We start from the raw sequence: 15,230 nt of genomic DNA on the forward strand, positions 1-15,230 counted from the left end.
ATGCTTAAGTACCTCATGGAAACACACTTCTCTTAGAGCCAGTGACTCAGGGAAGAGTGAAAGGCAGCCGGATGTCTTCTATGGCCCATCCCATAGCTCACACTGGCATTTCTATAGTACCTCATTGGCTAGCTATACACACCACCCCACTCATTATGTCTGTATTTATACTGTACTTTTAAGCACTTAAATAGCAACAGAAAATAAAGTGTATTTAGTGTAGATGAAATCTTGTATTGGTGGGGTTGAGGAAGGCGAGGATAACACCGAAAGTGTGAATAAAGGAGGGAACAATGATCAGAGCTACTTATGGTCTTAGTTTCCGTTCCTGTCTCTGGAGTGAAATACTGTAGGGGAGTTTTGGACAAAAGCGACTAAAGGAAGAAAATGTTTATTTCAGGCCACAGTTCTGTGTTACAGTCCTTCATAGCGGAGCAGCCCCAGCAGGAACTGGAGGAGAACGATCACGTGACATGTATAATCAGAAAAGGATATCAAAGAGTGTATGAATGCACATTCAGCGCACACTCTGTTTTTCTCTTTTTCAAATTTTTTTATCAGCTATTTTGTTTAATTACATTTCAAATGTTCCAGGTTTCCTCTCCGAGAACCCCCATCTCACCTCCCCATCCCTGCCTCCACGAGGGTGCTCCCCAACTCACACGTCTATTCCTGCCCCACTGCCCTAACATTCCCCTACGCTCCAGCATCAGGCCTTCACAGGACCAAGGGCCTTCCCTCCCTTTGATGCCAGACAAGGCCATCCTCTTCTACATATGCGGCTGGAGCTATGGGTCCCTCCATGAGTATTCTACCTCTTGTGATTATTTTGTTCCCCTTCTAAGTAGGACTGAGGCATCCACATTTTGGTCCTCCTTCTTGACCTCATAAGGTCTGTGAGTTGTATCATGGGTATTCCAAGCTTTTATCCTAATATCCACTTATCAGGGAGTGCATACCATGTGTGTTCTTTTGTTACTGGGTTACCTCACTCAGGATAATATTTCCTAGTTCCACCCATTTGCCTGCGAATTACATGAAGTCATTGTTTTTAATGGCTGAGTAGTACTTCATTGTGCAAATGTACCACATTTTCTGCAAGCTCTACTACAGAGCAATCGTGATAAAAACTGCATGGTATTGGTATAGTGACAGGCAGGTAGATCAATGGAATAGAACTGAAGACCCAGAAATGAACCCACACACCTTTGTCACTTGATCTTTGACAAAGATGCTAAAACCATCCAGTGGAAAAAAGACAGCATTTTCAACAAATGATGCTGGCTTAAGTGGAGGTTGGCATGTAGACGAATGCAAAGTGACCCATTCTTATCTCCTTGTACAAAGCTCAAGTCCAGGTGAATCAAGGACCTCCACATAAAACCAGATATGCTGAAACTTAGAAGAGAAAGTAGGGAACAGCTTTGAACACTTGGGCACAGGGGAAAATTTCCTGAACAGAACACCAGTGGCTTATTCCCTAAGACCAACAATCTACAAATGGGACCTCATAAAATTGCAAAGTTTCTGTAAGACAAAGGACACTGTTAATAGGACAAAACTGCAACCTACAGTTTGAGAAAAGGTTCGATAGAGGGCTAATATCCAAAATATACAAAGAACTAAAGAAATTAGACTCCAGAGAACCAAATAACCCTATTAAAATGGGATACAGAGGTAAACAGAGAATTCTCAACTGAGGAATCTTGCATGGTTGAAAAGCACTTAAAGAAATGTCTAGCATCCTTAATCATCAGGGAAATGCAAATCTAAACCCTGAGATTCCACCTCATCTCAGTCAGAATGGCTAAGATCAAAAACTCGGGTGAGAGCAGATGCTGGTGAGAATGTGGAGAAAGAGGAACAGTCCTCCATTGCTGGTGGGATTGCAAGCTGGTACAACCACTCTGGAAATCAGTCTAGTGGTTCCTCAGCAAACTGTACATAGTACTACCTGAGGATCCAGCTATACCACTCCTTGGAATATACCCAAAAGATGCTCCAACATATAACAAGGACACATGCTTCTCTATGTTCATAGCAGCCTTATTTATAATAGCCAAAAGGTGAGACAACCCAGATATCCCTGAACAAAGGAATGGATACACACTTTGCTTTTCAAAAGTTTTTAACTAGGGAAAGGTACCAAGCTAAGTACAGAAGCTAACCTATTCTAGACAATCCCTCCTTGAAGTTCTCTTTCCAGTTGTTTCTAGGTGGTATTATGTTGACTTTGGAAACTAATACAGCTACCTTTTAGTTGGTTAACATCATAGAAGCAGAATGTTAGGGAAAGTGGTGTCCACTAGTAAATAACTGTATTCAAGGATAGAAATGGAAAACGTCACTAAATGGTGATATGAGAAAGTTGGCTTTAACTAACAACCAGAGGAAGAATGTGTCTCCTGGCTTGAAGAAATGGCAAAGTCAGACACACTTGGAAGAGGGAAAAGCAGAGTATTCATGAGTAAGTGAGAGAATGGTTTTCCTAGGTTCTGGGCTAGACTCTTCCTCCTATGAAGGTTCTCTGCAAAATCCTCAACCAGTTTCCATCCCTGCACGTGTTTATTTATTATGATAAGATGGAGATTACAAATGATGGTTCAGAGATGAAGAGCAAGTCCTAGATGCTTTTCTGTTGCTGTGAAGATGTGTTGTGACCAAGAAGCTTACAGGAGAGTTTATCAGTCTGACAGTTTCAGAGGGTGAGTCCATGACCATCATGGTGAGAAGCATGGCAGCAGCCAGGCAGGCATAGTATTGCATCTGTAGCAAGCTAGCCTGGCATGTGCAGCATTAACAAGGGAGATCTTGCCACACACACACAAATGCACGCATGCGCGCGTACACACACACACACACACACACACACACACACACACACTCTTTAGAGATTGAGATTGCATGTTTTCATAGAGGGAAGGAAACAGAAAGAGAAACAGACTAGGAGCCACTGAAGGGGTTAAGGTAGCTCTGCATACCCTGGGTGTGAACTGCTCGGTGTCTTAATAACAGTGCTAATACCTGTGCGTTTATATGAGCAGAACAAGTGAAAACCTGCCTTGCAGAAATTAGATTAAACAGTTGAAGGAGACAGTCATTTTAATAAGAAGCTTCTATATAAAAACCCCTGATACTTCATTATCTATTTATTCCTCTCAGTCACTCAATTTTATTTTATCCTTCATAATTAAAAAGGAGACAAAACCAAGTCTTTAAAAAAAGATCCAATGCCACTGTGTTTTGTGTAAACAATATTGGTTGCATGTAGTTCATTTGCCTACGTCATTCACTGTTGACTGTTCGTCTTTCTCTCCCTTGCCCCATCTTAATGTGCTCCTCTCATGAGAACTTCTTTAGCTTCATGAAATACCTGGCCAAACTAATGCTATTTGTACAATCATACAGAGAACTGCAACATAGCCTCTCTTTCTCTCTTTTTCTCTCTGTCCCTTCCCCCTCCCCCAGTCTGGACAGCATTTGTCACCTTTTGCACTCCCCAGCCATGCCATCTTTATTGGTTCCCGAAAGTACTGACTATCATTTATCCTCTTATTTCCTTTTAGATCCCCCGAACCCACCTTTCGTTTGGAGGGCTATGCTGTGCATTTGATTCAGTGTGGAGCTTCATGGGAGTCAGTGGCAAACACTGTCTGGTTGGTGATATCTCCTCCACAGAAGAATTAATCTGTATACACATGTGTATGCACACACATGGTTACTGCATTACTGACTCTTTAAGAGAAATTATTTATCTCCAATGATTTACTCAACACAACCAACTCCACCAGGATGGACACCGAAGACTTCAACATGCATTGTTCTTCAGCGAGGAATGTAATCATAACAATCACCTTTATTCAGGGCTTTCAGTAAGAACGTCTGGAATCTAAGTGTGAGGGAAAGTCTAAGGTCCTAGGGTCTTTACTGTTTAACTGTGAATCTCACCCCAAGTTCAACCTGCAGGCCAGGAGAAGGAGAGTTGAGAGTCAGACTGTCTATGAGTGGCCGGGCCTCATGACTTCCTGAGAGGATGACGTCTGGAAATGATGTCGAGTAAGTTCCTGTGTGTCTTCCATGTGCGCAATGCTGATTGTGCTTCCTGCAGGTAAAAAGGAAATTGGGCAATTAAATCATTAATAGATTTGATAAGTGGAGGGAGAGTAGCATGGGGACGACTTAGCAGGCAGGCGAGATGGCGACTCTCACCTTTTCCTTGAAATAGGCTAATTTGTGGCTAGCCCTTTCCTTTAACCTACTGGGGGAATATCTACCAAAAAATATTCAAGATAGGATGATGAGGCAGATTTCTCTTGTGTAGATGTCCAGGAGTCACATTGCAATGTTGAGCTTTATGTTCCCATAAATGGATAAAGTGTTCTACCCTATATGAGACTTTCCTTCCCATTACATTAGACCCTTGTCTGTGGGTGATTGGATGCATGATGGACCTAATGACTACTAATGTTGTCCATGTTTTTATGTGCTTATTGACCCTTTGTAAGCCTTCTTAATTGAAACTTTCAAATTGTTTTCTTAGTATTTCTTATGTTTTTTAAAAATATATTCTGAATATAAGCCTTTTCCAGAAATGCAATTTGAAAATATCTTCTTGAGGAGTGTAGCTTGTCTTTTTGTTTTCTAGTAGTTTTGAAGCATGGAAATTTTGCACTGGATTTTTTTGATGCTTGGTCTTTGAAAATAATTATATCATCAGCTGTAAATGTGGTTGTATTACTTCTCCAGTGAAACAGAATCAGGAATATGCTCTGCTCTTGCCATTTCCTTTACTGGCAGGGATGTATCGGAGCATCACTGAGAGTCTCCTGTAGAGCAGTTTGTTCTTTCTAGTCTCATAACTGCCTTTCAAGAAGGATGCTGATCTTGCTTTGTAGTTAAGAAAATGGATTTAGTAACTTGAACAAAACCAGAGAGAGAGAGAGAGAGAGAGAGAGAGGGAGAGGGAGAGGGAGAGGAGAGGAGAGGAGAGGAGAGGAGAGGAGAGGAGAGGAGAGGAGAGGAGAGGAGAGAAGAGAAGAGAAGAGAAGAGAAGAGAAGAGAAGAGAAGAGAAGAGAAGAGAAGAGAAGAGAAGAGAAGAGAAGAGAAGAGGGGTAGGGAGAAGGAGGGGGAGAGATGATGCATAAGCCACAATGTAGATTTGAATATAGCTCTAACTCCTTCACATTTCAGACATGGGCCCACTGACATTTCTCAGGCATGAGAAAGCCTGGGTCCTGCACAGCTAGCAGTAGGAGTTTAGGGTTTGGATCTCTGCTCTGGGTCTGGCAGAGGGACAGGTACTATCTTTCCTTTTCTTTTTCTGGCTGTCCTTTCTCTAGATACAAAGTAACCCTTGTTCCTCAAACTAGCAAATGGAAAAAAATACTGTTTTATTTCAAACAGTTAATATTCATCAAATGTGAATGAAAATACCTAACAAATAATTACAACAAACAGGATATCTGATTAAGATGGAAAAGACGACAGCCCTGTGAATTTTTAATCTGAAAAATAAAGAGCATTACATTAATAAGACCTAATTATATCATTAAATATTTAAAATTACCTTCTTTAATAGATTTTTATTTTTATTTAATATATTTCTTTTTAAAAAGTCTGTGACACTTTCATGGGATTGCTACATAAAATCCTATAAACTCTTACGGCAAAAGAGAATTTTAACTTAACATATTCATCATATTGATCTTGAAACTTCCATTTTATTTATTGTTCAAGAAAGCTAATAGCCCTTTTACTATTTATTATAATTGATATTTTTGCCACATAGAGTGATAAATAATTAATACCATCACAGGCACATCATGTGCAGTACACTCATTTGGGAAAAAAATTACAACAGGTCGTTTGAATAGTGTATTATACATTCCACTTTAATACTCCTCACTTAAAATTAATTCTATGTTTTACAGGAAAACATAATTAATTTGGGGAATCTGTCTTAAATTGATCACATCTTGGCAGCTGATGCTAAGGCGGGATCTAGTATAAGCTGGATCTAGAGTTGCCATATTTCAGTTGATTCTTGGGGATAAGGAAAATCACACACCTATGGCTGAGTCCTTCACACCCTGGGGAAGTGTTTATAAAACGGGAGGAATGGTCTTTTAGCCTCATACTCACCACTTCAAAGCTGAGTTTGATTTTAATTTCTGTGCAGTTTTCATAATTGTGTTTTAATGGAAAAGTAACACCTCTCAGAAATCTCTAATAACTTAAATTAAATCCAACAGATTTTTCTATCCCACCACCACAAGAGTCATTTTAGGGAAGTAGAAAAAATGGTCTCATTACTTCTATATTGTCGTGATTGAGTTAATTGCACACATCTTTCCATGATGCAACTGAACTGAGTTCCTGGGTGGCATCTGGGGAATGGGTTGAGACGGTTAGCTTTGCCTCTTCCTAGACATAAGCTCACTGCCTACTTCAGCTTCTAGTGTCAGCTCCTGAGGAAGGGAGCACACTGTCCTTCCTCACTTTATGTCTCAATGCTATCTGTCTTGTGTTACTATTGAGAGGATTTGAGAATGGATGAAGGAATGTATTGGGTCATAGAGTTCTAACGTACCACGGCCACACAGAACTATAATGAAATTATTAAAGTCAGCCAGATAAAGCAGCCAATAAGCCCTTTCTGATCATTATGCCTGTTGTTCTTAGTAGGGTTACCCAACACATAGGGCACTGAGTGAGGCCTATGGCTCAGTCTCATTTCTGAATCCATCAGCATTGTAAGTAACCACGAGGTTTAATTTATACTTTAAGTCTGATAGGTGTACATTAACGTTCTGCCTCTCAGATTCTACAGATTTTTTTTTATGCTGGTTTCTTGGTGCCACTTCCTCAGAGATGCCAGGTGTTTTGCTCTTATGAATGGTGCACACAAGCGACTTGACTGACAGCGCCCACTCACCTAAACAGATGAAACTGTACCACGTAGTGTGTTCTGTCCTGGTCTTCTGTATCCTCCCGCTTCAATCACCGGTAGCTTGTAGCTTCAAACTAACTAGGGCAGACACATCATGGGTCCGGTACGACACTCAAGAACCTGCCTGTGAGTTCAAACTAAGATTGCAACTATTCTTGAAAGAGTGGGTGTGATTGGTTTCATTTTCTTTCCTGTGATTCCTTCTCTTCCTGGGCATATTTTCTGCCACAGATTATGTGCACTCAGATGTCAGGGTCGCTTCTTGAGAATCTGACCTAAAGTGTAAAGAGTAATATTTAGGTTTGCACGTGACGGATGGCACTGCTCTTCTCTCTTGAGAAAACTAAACCTGCTCTAGGAATGTGCTTTTTGCCCATGTCTCTCTTCCACCCTTTTAATGCCTGTGCTTAAATCTGTGCTAAAACCTTTGCTCAATAAATGCCAACTTCCCATTTAAAAATGCTGCATGCCATGATTCAATCTCAAGGACTCCCCCACCCCCCGCCCCACACATACACACACACAAGGCTCAGCTCTAGTACTGGCTGAGAAGCTAACCTTGAGTACCCTTATGGGTCTGAACCAGCTTCCTACAGAGAAATAAGATTCTTTGAAACTCTGGAATGCCACATTTGTACGTAGGACCTCCTTATTTCCTGGCAGTTTGTGGATCAAAAAAAAAAAAAATCTGAAAAAACAAAGCAAACAAACAAACAAACAAACAAACAAAATCTGTAAAAGGGAGGTCTTGGAATTACTTGTCTTCAAACTGTGAATTCTATAGGAAGCCTGAACAAGTTGGGTTAGGAAAACACAGAAACTATTCTCCTTGAAATCCAGTGACAGACATCAGCCATTAGAGAATAAAAGTTTCCACACAGCAGTTATCCAGAGAAGCACATCTGATCCTGGTGTAGTACTCAATTCAAGAATCCAGAGGTAGGGCAAGCCTACAAATGGGATGCCGTGTGGGCAGTCCAACATAAGTCATTGAAAGAGCAGGAAACTTAAGGTAGGAATCAGAAGTGCTAGCCCCATAGCAAGTCAGCACTGAAACAAGAGTGTTAGGAAGGGGCAGAGCAAACTAGTTTTGTAGATAGTTAACTTACATAAGCAATACAAGACTATGAAACAAATCCTAAAGTCTCTGTATGACAAGGTGAAGGGGAGCGTTCTGCTCATATAGAATCTGCTTTTAAAAGATGAGTTTTATTATTATTTTGTATATATGTGGGCCTGTATATATGTATCCACATATGCCTGCAAGTAGCCAAAAAGTCCTGAACAGGTATTTGATTCCCTCAAAGTGAGATACTGGTGGGTGTGAGTTGCATGACATGGGTGCTGGGAACTGAATGGGTCTTCTGTAAGAGCTGCAAGTACTCTTAGCCACTGATCCAGCTCTCCAGTTTTGCTTGTATACCATCTCATGTTTCAAACATTTCATCTGTAGGTCTAATTCTAATATATTATCTATCTATCTATCTATCTATCTATCTATCTATCTATCTATCTATCTGTCTGTCTGTCTGTCTGTCTGTCTGTCTGTCTGTCTGTCTGTCTGTCTGTCCGTCCGTCCGTCCGTCCGTCCGTCCGTCCATCCATCCATCCATCCATCCATCCATCCATCCATCCATCTATCTATCTATCTATCTATCTATCTATCTATCTATCTATCTGAGTGAATGGTAATCTAGATAAAAATGTATAACAGGATCCTCATCTGGGGTGAATATAGACCCTAAACAAGACACAAGGAGGACAAACTATGAAGAAAAGGACTGACATTAGACTTTATTAAGATGTCACCAACAAGAAGACAATGTAGCCTCCAGAGGCAATTCAAATCTGTAGTATAAAAATAAACAAAAAACTCAAATCTTAAATATATAAAATGTCCCATGCTGAAGCAGGAAGAACACAACCTAAATTCAAAGTATAGAAAGATCTGTTGAAGGGCCTTTATAAAAGAAATGATCTAAATGGCCAAACACTCATATGGGAAGATGCTCAATGCAATTAGTCACTAGGTGAAAGTAATTAATAAAACCACAGCAAGATTTTGCACATCCATCAGCATGGCTAAAGACAACAAAACAAGAATCAAAGCTGACAAGACTAAGTGTCAGCCAGGACAAGCTGGGATTCATTTGCTGCTTAATGGAAGTGTAATTTAGTGGAATCACTTTGGAAATATGGAAGTTTTTAATGAAGTTTAACATCCACCTCTGGGCTACATCTCTGCTTCTTGTTAAATGTATCAAAGGGTACATATCCAACCAAAAACGATCTTTATAATAACTACTGTCATCATAGCCCTGATCAGGGAGCATCTCAGATATCCATCCATGGTACAGTGGGTGAATAACTTATAATGGATATGATGAGCACATGAAGTGCGGCTACCACACACTGGGATGCTTTACACTAGGCTGTTATGTGGCCACAGAAATACATCCTACAAGATGAAAGCCATGTGAACAAGAAACCATGTGCAAAAACATTCGCTTAATAATTTACTTGTGGGGAATGTAGCAAGCATAGAGTTTCCCTAGTGTTCATGGCCCCCTGGGTTCAATCCCCAGCACCCTTAGAATGAAATCTCTCTCTCAACCTCTCTTTCTCTCTCTCCCTCCCTCTATCATCTATCTATCTACCTACCTATCTATCTATCTATCTATCTATCTATCTATCTATCTATCTATCTATCTATCATCTATCCATTTACTTATCTATAAATGATAGATAGTTCTTATACTATCTATCAGTATACTATCAAGGCACCTTGGCTGGCCTTGAACTTTATATTTCTGCCTTACAAATGCTGGAATTACAGGCATGAATCACCATATCTGGCTTTAGTAATTTATTTAAAATAAAAATAAGCCAAAATAATCTATATAACATTAGTAAACTCAGATCAAGCACTCCTGGTATGCATGTGCGTGCATGTGTGTGAATATATGTGTATTTTCACTGTATGGGATATATGCCTGACTACAAGGGGAGGGGATGAAAGAGGCACAGGAGGAGGGAAGATTTAGTTGCCTTCCTCTATTTCTTACCCAGGTGATGCTTAGCCAAGTATAATGATCTGGTAAAGGACTTAACTGCATCTTTAGAGTTTGCATAGTTTTCTGTCTGCATGCTAACATGTCAAGATAATATTTGCTTTAAAATCATCTATTAAAATTTATGAAGCAGGTCAAAGCATGATGACAAGCCTCAGCGTGTGAATGACAAAGAAAGGTCTGGATCAATTAATATAAGGCTCTATTTTCATTGGTGTGGCATGTGGCCTAGTGAAGCCATGAGCTAGAAAGGCAGAGCAAGCTATTATTCATCTCCAGGGATGGATCTGCCATTTCATGGATATGGATACCCAGGGGACTCATTTCTTAATGTCACCATATTCCTGAGCATGTGTATGTGATGTAAAGGTCCTATTGTGATGAGGGAAACAGTAGCTGATGGTCATGTTTCTCCTCTTCTCTGATTGTTCCTGAAGTCTCTGCCAACTGCAACAGCCTGCAGAGTTCTACAAGCTTCTATTAATTCAAGTGTTAGTTTCCAGTGTGGTAGACTCAAGGCTGGGTGTCTGTTCTATTTCATTTCTGCTGCTGTGATACCACTGTGACCAAAAGCAACTCTTGGAGGAGAGGGTTTATTCCAACTCAGAAGTCATAGCCCATTACTGAGGGAAGTCAGGGAAAGAACTCAAGGCAGGAACCTGAAACAGAAACGAAGGAAGAACACTAATTTCTGGATTGTCTGATGGCCTGCTCTGTGGTAGTTCTTGCTCAGTTAGGTTTATATATATATGTGCCAGCATCACCTGCTCAGAAAATATCATTGTCCTCCTAGACTGATTAAGACAGTCAAAACAATATTCCATAGACATGCCCACAGATCAACCTGATAAAGGCAATTACTCAAATGGGACTCTTTTCAGATATTGAAAGTTAATGATAACTAGGACAGTATCTGACTCCATCTATGTCCACATATTTTTCTGTGAGTGGATGTACTTGTCTCAGTGCCTAACATAGGGCAGACCCTAAGCAAAAGATTGGAAGGTTTGAGGAACGAGAGACTCTGGCATTCAAGCCAGCTAAAGGTATTTATCAGTTTTCACTCGACTGAAGGGGGTTGTTTTGAATTTCTAACACACCAGCACATGACAGTTATCTTTATTATGATCTAGGTGTGGACAGTATCTACCTGGCTCCCATTCTTCTGTATTGATGCCCTATTAACTATTGGGCATATTTTGTGGATTAAGCTATACTACGTATAGCTTAAACTAGACTTCCTGTATTATGGATGGCATGTCTGTGGTGGTTACCATTGACTGTCAACCTAACAGGACCTAGAATCCCCTAGGAGACAAGCCTCTGGGCAGGCCTGTGATGGATTATCTAGGTTAGGTTCACTGAGGTGATTGCTGTTCTGGACTTCATAAGAATAGCAGCATAGTATGAGGAGTCCTGAGTATGGACACAATGTGACTGCTTGCTACAAGCTCCTACCATGGTGACTTCTCTGCCGTGGCAGATAGCATCCTTGAACTGTAAGACTAAATAAACTCTTCCATCCTTAAGCTGCTCATGTTCCAGCAACAACACAAATAACTGATTCAGTATCAGTGACAAATGTGCTAGTATTTGCCTGTCTCTCCTTATCTGGGTTAGAGGAACTGGCCTCCTATCTGTTGAAGTAGTCCGGGATCGTATCATGTGAATGCACGTGGGGTTACTGAGAAACAAATACTGCTGCTTTTGAAAAGGGAGATTTAGAATTAGATTCTTAAATGTGATAGTTTCATATGTTTAATCATTAAGATTATCTTCCTGGGAACACTGGAGCCTTTGTTCTGATGACTATATTTCCTCTGAACTCTTTGATGCTGAGTTTTCTCTGCTTGAAATATTTTCCCGAGGTCTAATGAAACCACAGAAAAGAGTATATACCTGCCTGACCACCCCCTGAAAACCATGTGGAGGTGGTGGGTGGCAGAGTCAGTTCTCAGCTTTGGCCTAAGATTTTAGAGCTCACTGGGAGAAGTTAAAGGGCCTGTTTTTGAGACTCTGTTTTTGCATAGGTGATAGGGTTGGATTAGTCAGTTTATGAATTATTCAGGGGTAGATTAGACAGATAATAGATTACTCAGGCCTCAGTTCCTTTCCTACTTCTCTTACCACATCTGACTCTTGCTCATTTCGTTCTAAACTGGCTGCTCCCAAAGATGTAGAGAGACAGAAGAAAGGAAGATATGGTATCTAGAATTTCTCAGCAATGTTCAGAGGAGTGAAAAATTGCCTTGATGTCTAACATCTGTACCTGTAGGGGAAAGGAAGGAGAGGGACTGGCATGAACTCAGCAGTGTGGGATATTTGAAGTCATGCCCCTGGCTACACTGAGAGCAAAGGAAGTGAACAGGAAAGCAAGTGGGTACCCAGGTGTGACGAGAGAGTAGCAGTAGGTGCCCATTCCGGGCATATCCTCAGTCAGGCTAAACCTGGGCTCGGCAAGGAGTGTCTGAGCGTAATGATCCTTAGGACATGTGCAACTTTTATTTTAGCTAAAAATATATTGAGTTCCAATTATGTGTTAGGTGATACAGATATTATATCACTATCACTTTTCACTTTACGTTTTAGTAGGTCAAACAATAGCTTAAAGTACAAAGTCAGTTGCTGAATACAAGTTTGGAGGTAGGGACTCTGAAGGTAGGTACAGAGCATCAGAAATGTCATTATAAGCTCATGATTTGGGAACTAGAGAGATGGTTCAGGAATTAAGAACACTTTTTAGCAGAGGACATACATATAGTAGTTTGGTTTGTAACATACATATAGCAATAGACAACCTCCTATAACTCCAGTTTTAGAGAATATAGCACCTTCTTTTGGCTTCCTCAGGCACAGGGCGTGCATATGTGCATATACATGCAGGCTAACACACATAAAATTAAAGTAAATAAATCTTTTAAAAAGTATGTTCTTTTCAGTATATGTTATACTGCTGTCTAGATAAAATAAAAAGGATTCTAAATGAGTCTTTTTTTTTTTTTTAACATAGTTTCAAATTGATGTTGAAGCTCAAAATATGTCCCGTGGGTGAGGACAAAATAATATAGATGAAGGACATTGTGTCTGCTGTTGTTTCTTGCCTTAAACAAGGGTTTCCCCTTTTGCCTTTACTTGTGTGTATGTGCATATGTGTGGTGTGTGTGTGTACATGAATATGGCACATGAGTGCTTTTGCACATGTGCATATGTATGTAAAGGTCAGAGTTAACCTCAGGTATCTTCCTTATTCCTTTCCACCTTAGTTTATGTTTTATGTGTATATTGTTTTGTTTGTGAATATATTGTTGTAACATGTGCATACCCGATGCCTACAGAGGTCAGAAGAGGGCACCAGATACTCTGGAACTGAAGGTACAGGTGGTTAGGAGCCTCACTGAAGGTGCTGGGAATCACTAGCAGATCCTCTAGATTATATTCATTGCCTGTAACAGCTAAGTCATCTCTCCAGCCACCCACCTTAGTTTAAAAAAAAATAATTAATTTTTTATTTATTCACTTTACATCCCAACATCAGCCCCCGCCCCCATCTTCTCCTAGTTCTCCCTCACACAGATCCTGCCTCAATTCTCCCCTTCTCCTCTGAGAAAGCAAAGGTACCTTGGGTATCACCAGCAACACTTCCTACCCACCCCTGACTCCTCTACAGTCCCCCCCACCCCCCACCATCAAGTCACTGCAGGGCTAAGTGTATCCTCTCCCATTGAGGCCAGACAAGGCCATCCTTTCCTACAGCTGGAGCCGTGGGTTGCTCCATGTGTACTCTTTGATTGGTGGTTTAGTCCCTACAATCTCTGGGGAGGTCTGGTTGGTTGATATTGTTGTTATTCCTATGGGGTTGCAAACCCCTTCAGCTTCTTCAGTCCTTCACCTAACTCCTCCATTGGGGTCCCCATACTCAGTCAGATGGTTGGCTGTGAGCATCTGAGCATAGGCATCTGTATTGGTCAGGCTCTGACAGAGCCTCTCAGGGGACAGCTATACAAGGCTCCTGTCAGCAAGCCCTTCTTGGCATCAGTAATAGTGTCTGGGTTTGGTGTCTGCATGTGGGATGAATCCCCTAGGTGGGACAGTCTCTAGATGGCCTTTCCTTCAGTCTCTGTTCCACTCTTTGACCCTGCATTTCCTTTAGACAGGAGCAATTCTGGGTTAGTATTTTTGAGATGGGTATGTGGCCTCATCCCTCAACTGGGGGAGGGGGAGCATGCCTAACCACTGGATATGGTCTCTATAGGTTCTATCTCCACTTTGTTGGGTATTTTAGCTAATGTCCTTTCTGTTGGGTCCTGGGAAACTCTTGCTTCCCTGGCATCTGGGACTTTCTAGTGGCTACCTCTGCTCCCTATCCCCCATTGCTATACACCTTCATTGAATTTCCTGACCCTCTTTACTTCTCTGCCCTTTCTGCTCCCCTTTTCCCTCCCCCTCCTCTCTCCCTCCCAGGACCCTCCCTCCCTCTACTTCCTGTGATTATTTTGTTCCTCCTCCTAAGTAGGATTGAAGCATCCACAGGTTGGTCTTCCTTCTTGAGCTTCATATGGTCTGTGAGGTGTATCATGGGTATTTCAAGCTTTTTGCCTAATATTCACTTATCAGTGAGTGCATACCATGTGTGTTTTTCTTGGTCTATATCCTTTCCTTCTAGGGTTCTGCCCAAGAGCACTAATTTTCTCTCTGGAAGTGTTGATGGGGGCAATATTTATTCTTCCTTATTCTGGGGCCAGCAACCAGCGATGGCTTTAGAGGATTAATATTTGTTGCTTAACAGTGGGGGGTTAGGTAAATCCTTCTCTGGGTGAATGGCCAGAAGCCCCTGGCTTGCCAGAGTATTTAACTCCTTGTGAACCAGAGAGGAAAGAAAGTGTCACTCACACAGAAAGCACACCAGGTGAGGCAGAACATGGCTGTGCCACCTTTCTTTTAGTGTTTTCAGCTTCTTATAGCATTTGGACAAAATGTTCTCTACGTAAGACAGAGCTACCTCATAGATAAAATGTTACAATGAAAGGAAAAGAAAGAATGAAAATCTTTTACACAGACAAACACGTTCAAACAGACACATAGGCACACATACACTCATAAGAGCGCGTGCACACACACACTTTGGTAGGGCCCAGCCACCCGTCTCAATCAACTCCACAGTGTTCATGCATGCTTATATACATACACTTATACCTACACATGTATAAGC

Source organism: Mus musculus, chromosome 17, assembly GCF_000001635.26.
Source record: "Mus musculus strain C57BL/6J chromosome 17, GRCm38.p6 C57BL/6J".
NCBI lineage: Eukaryota > Metazoa > Chordata > Mammalia > Rodentia > Muridae > Mus > Mus musculus.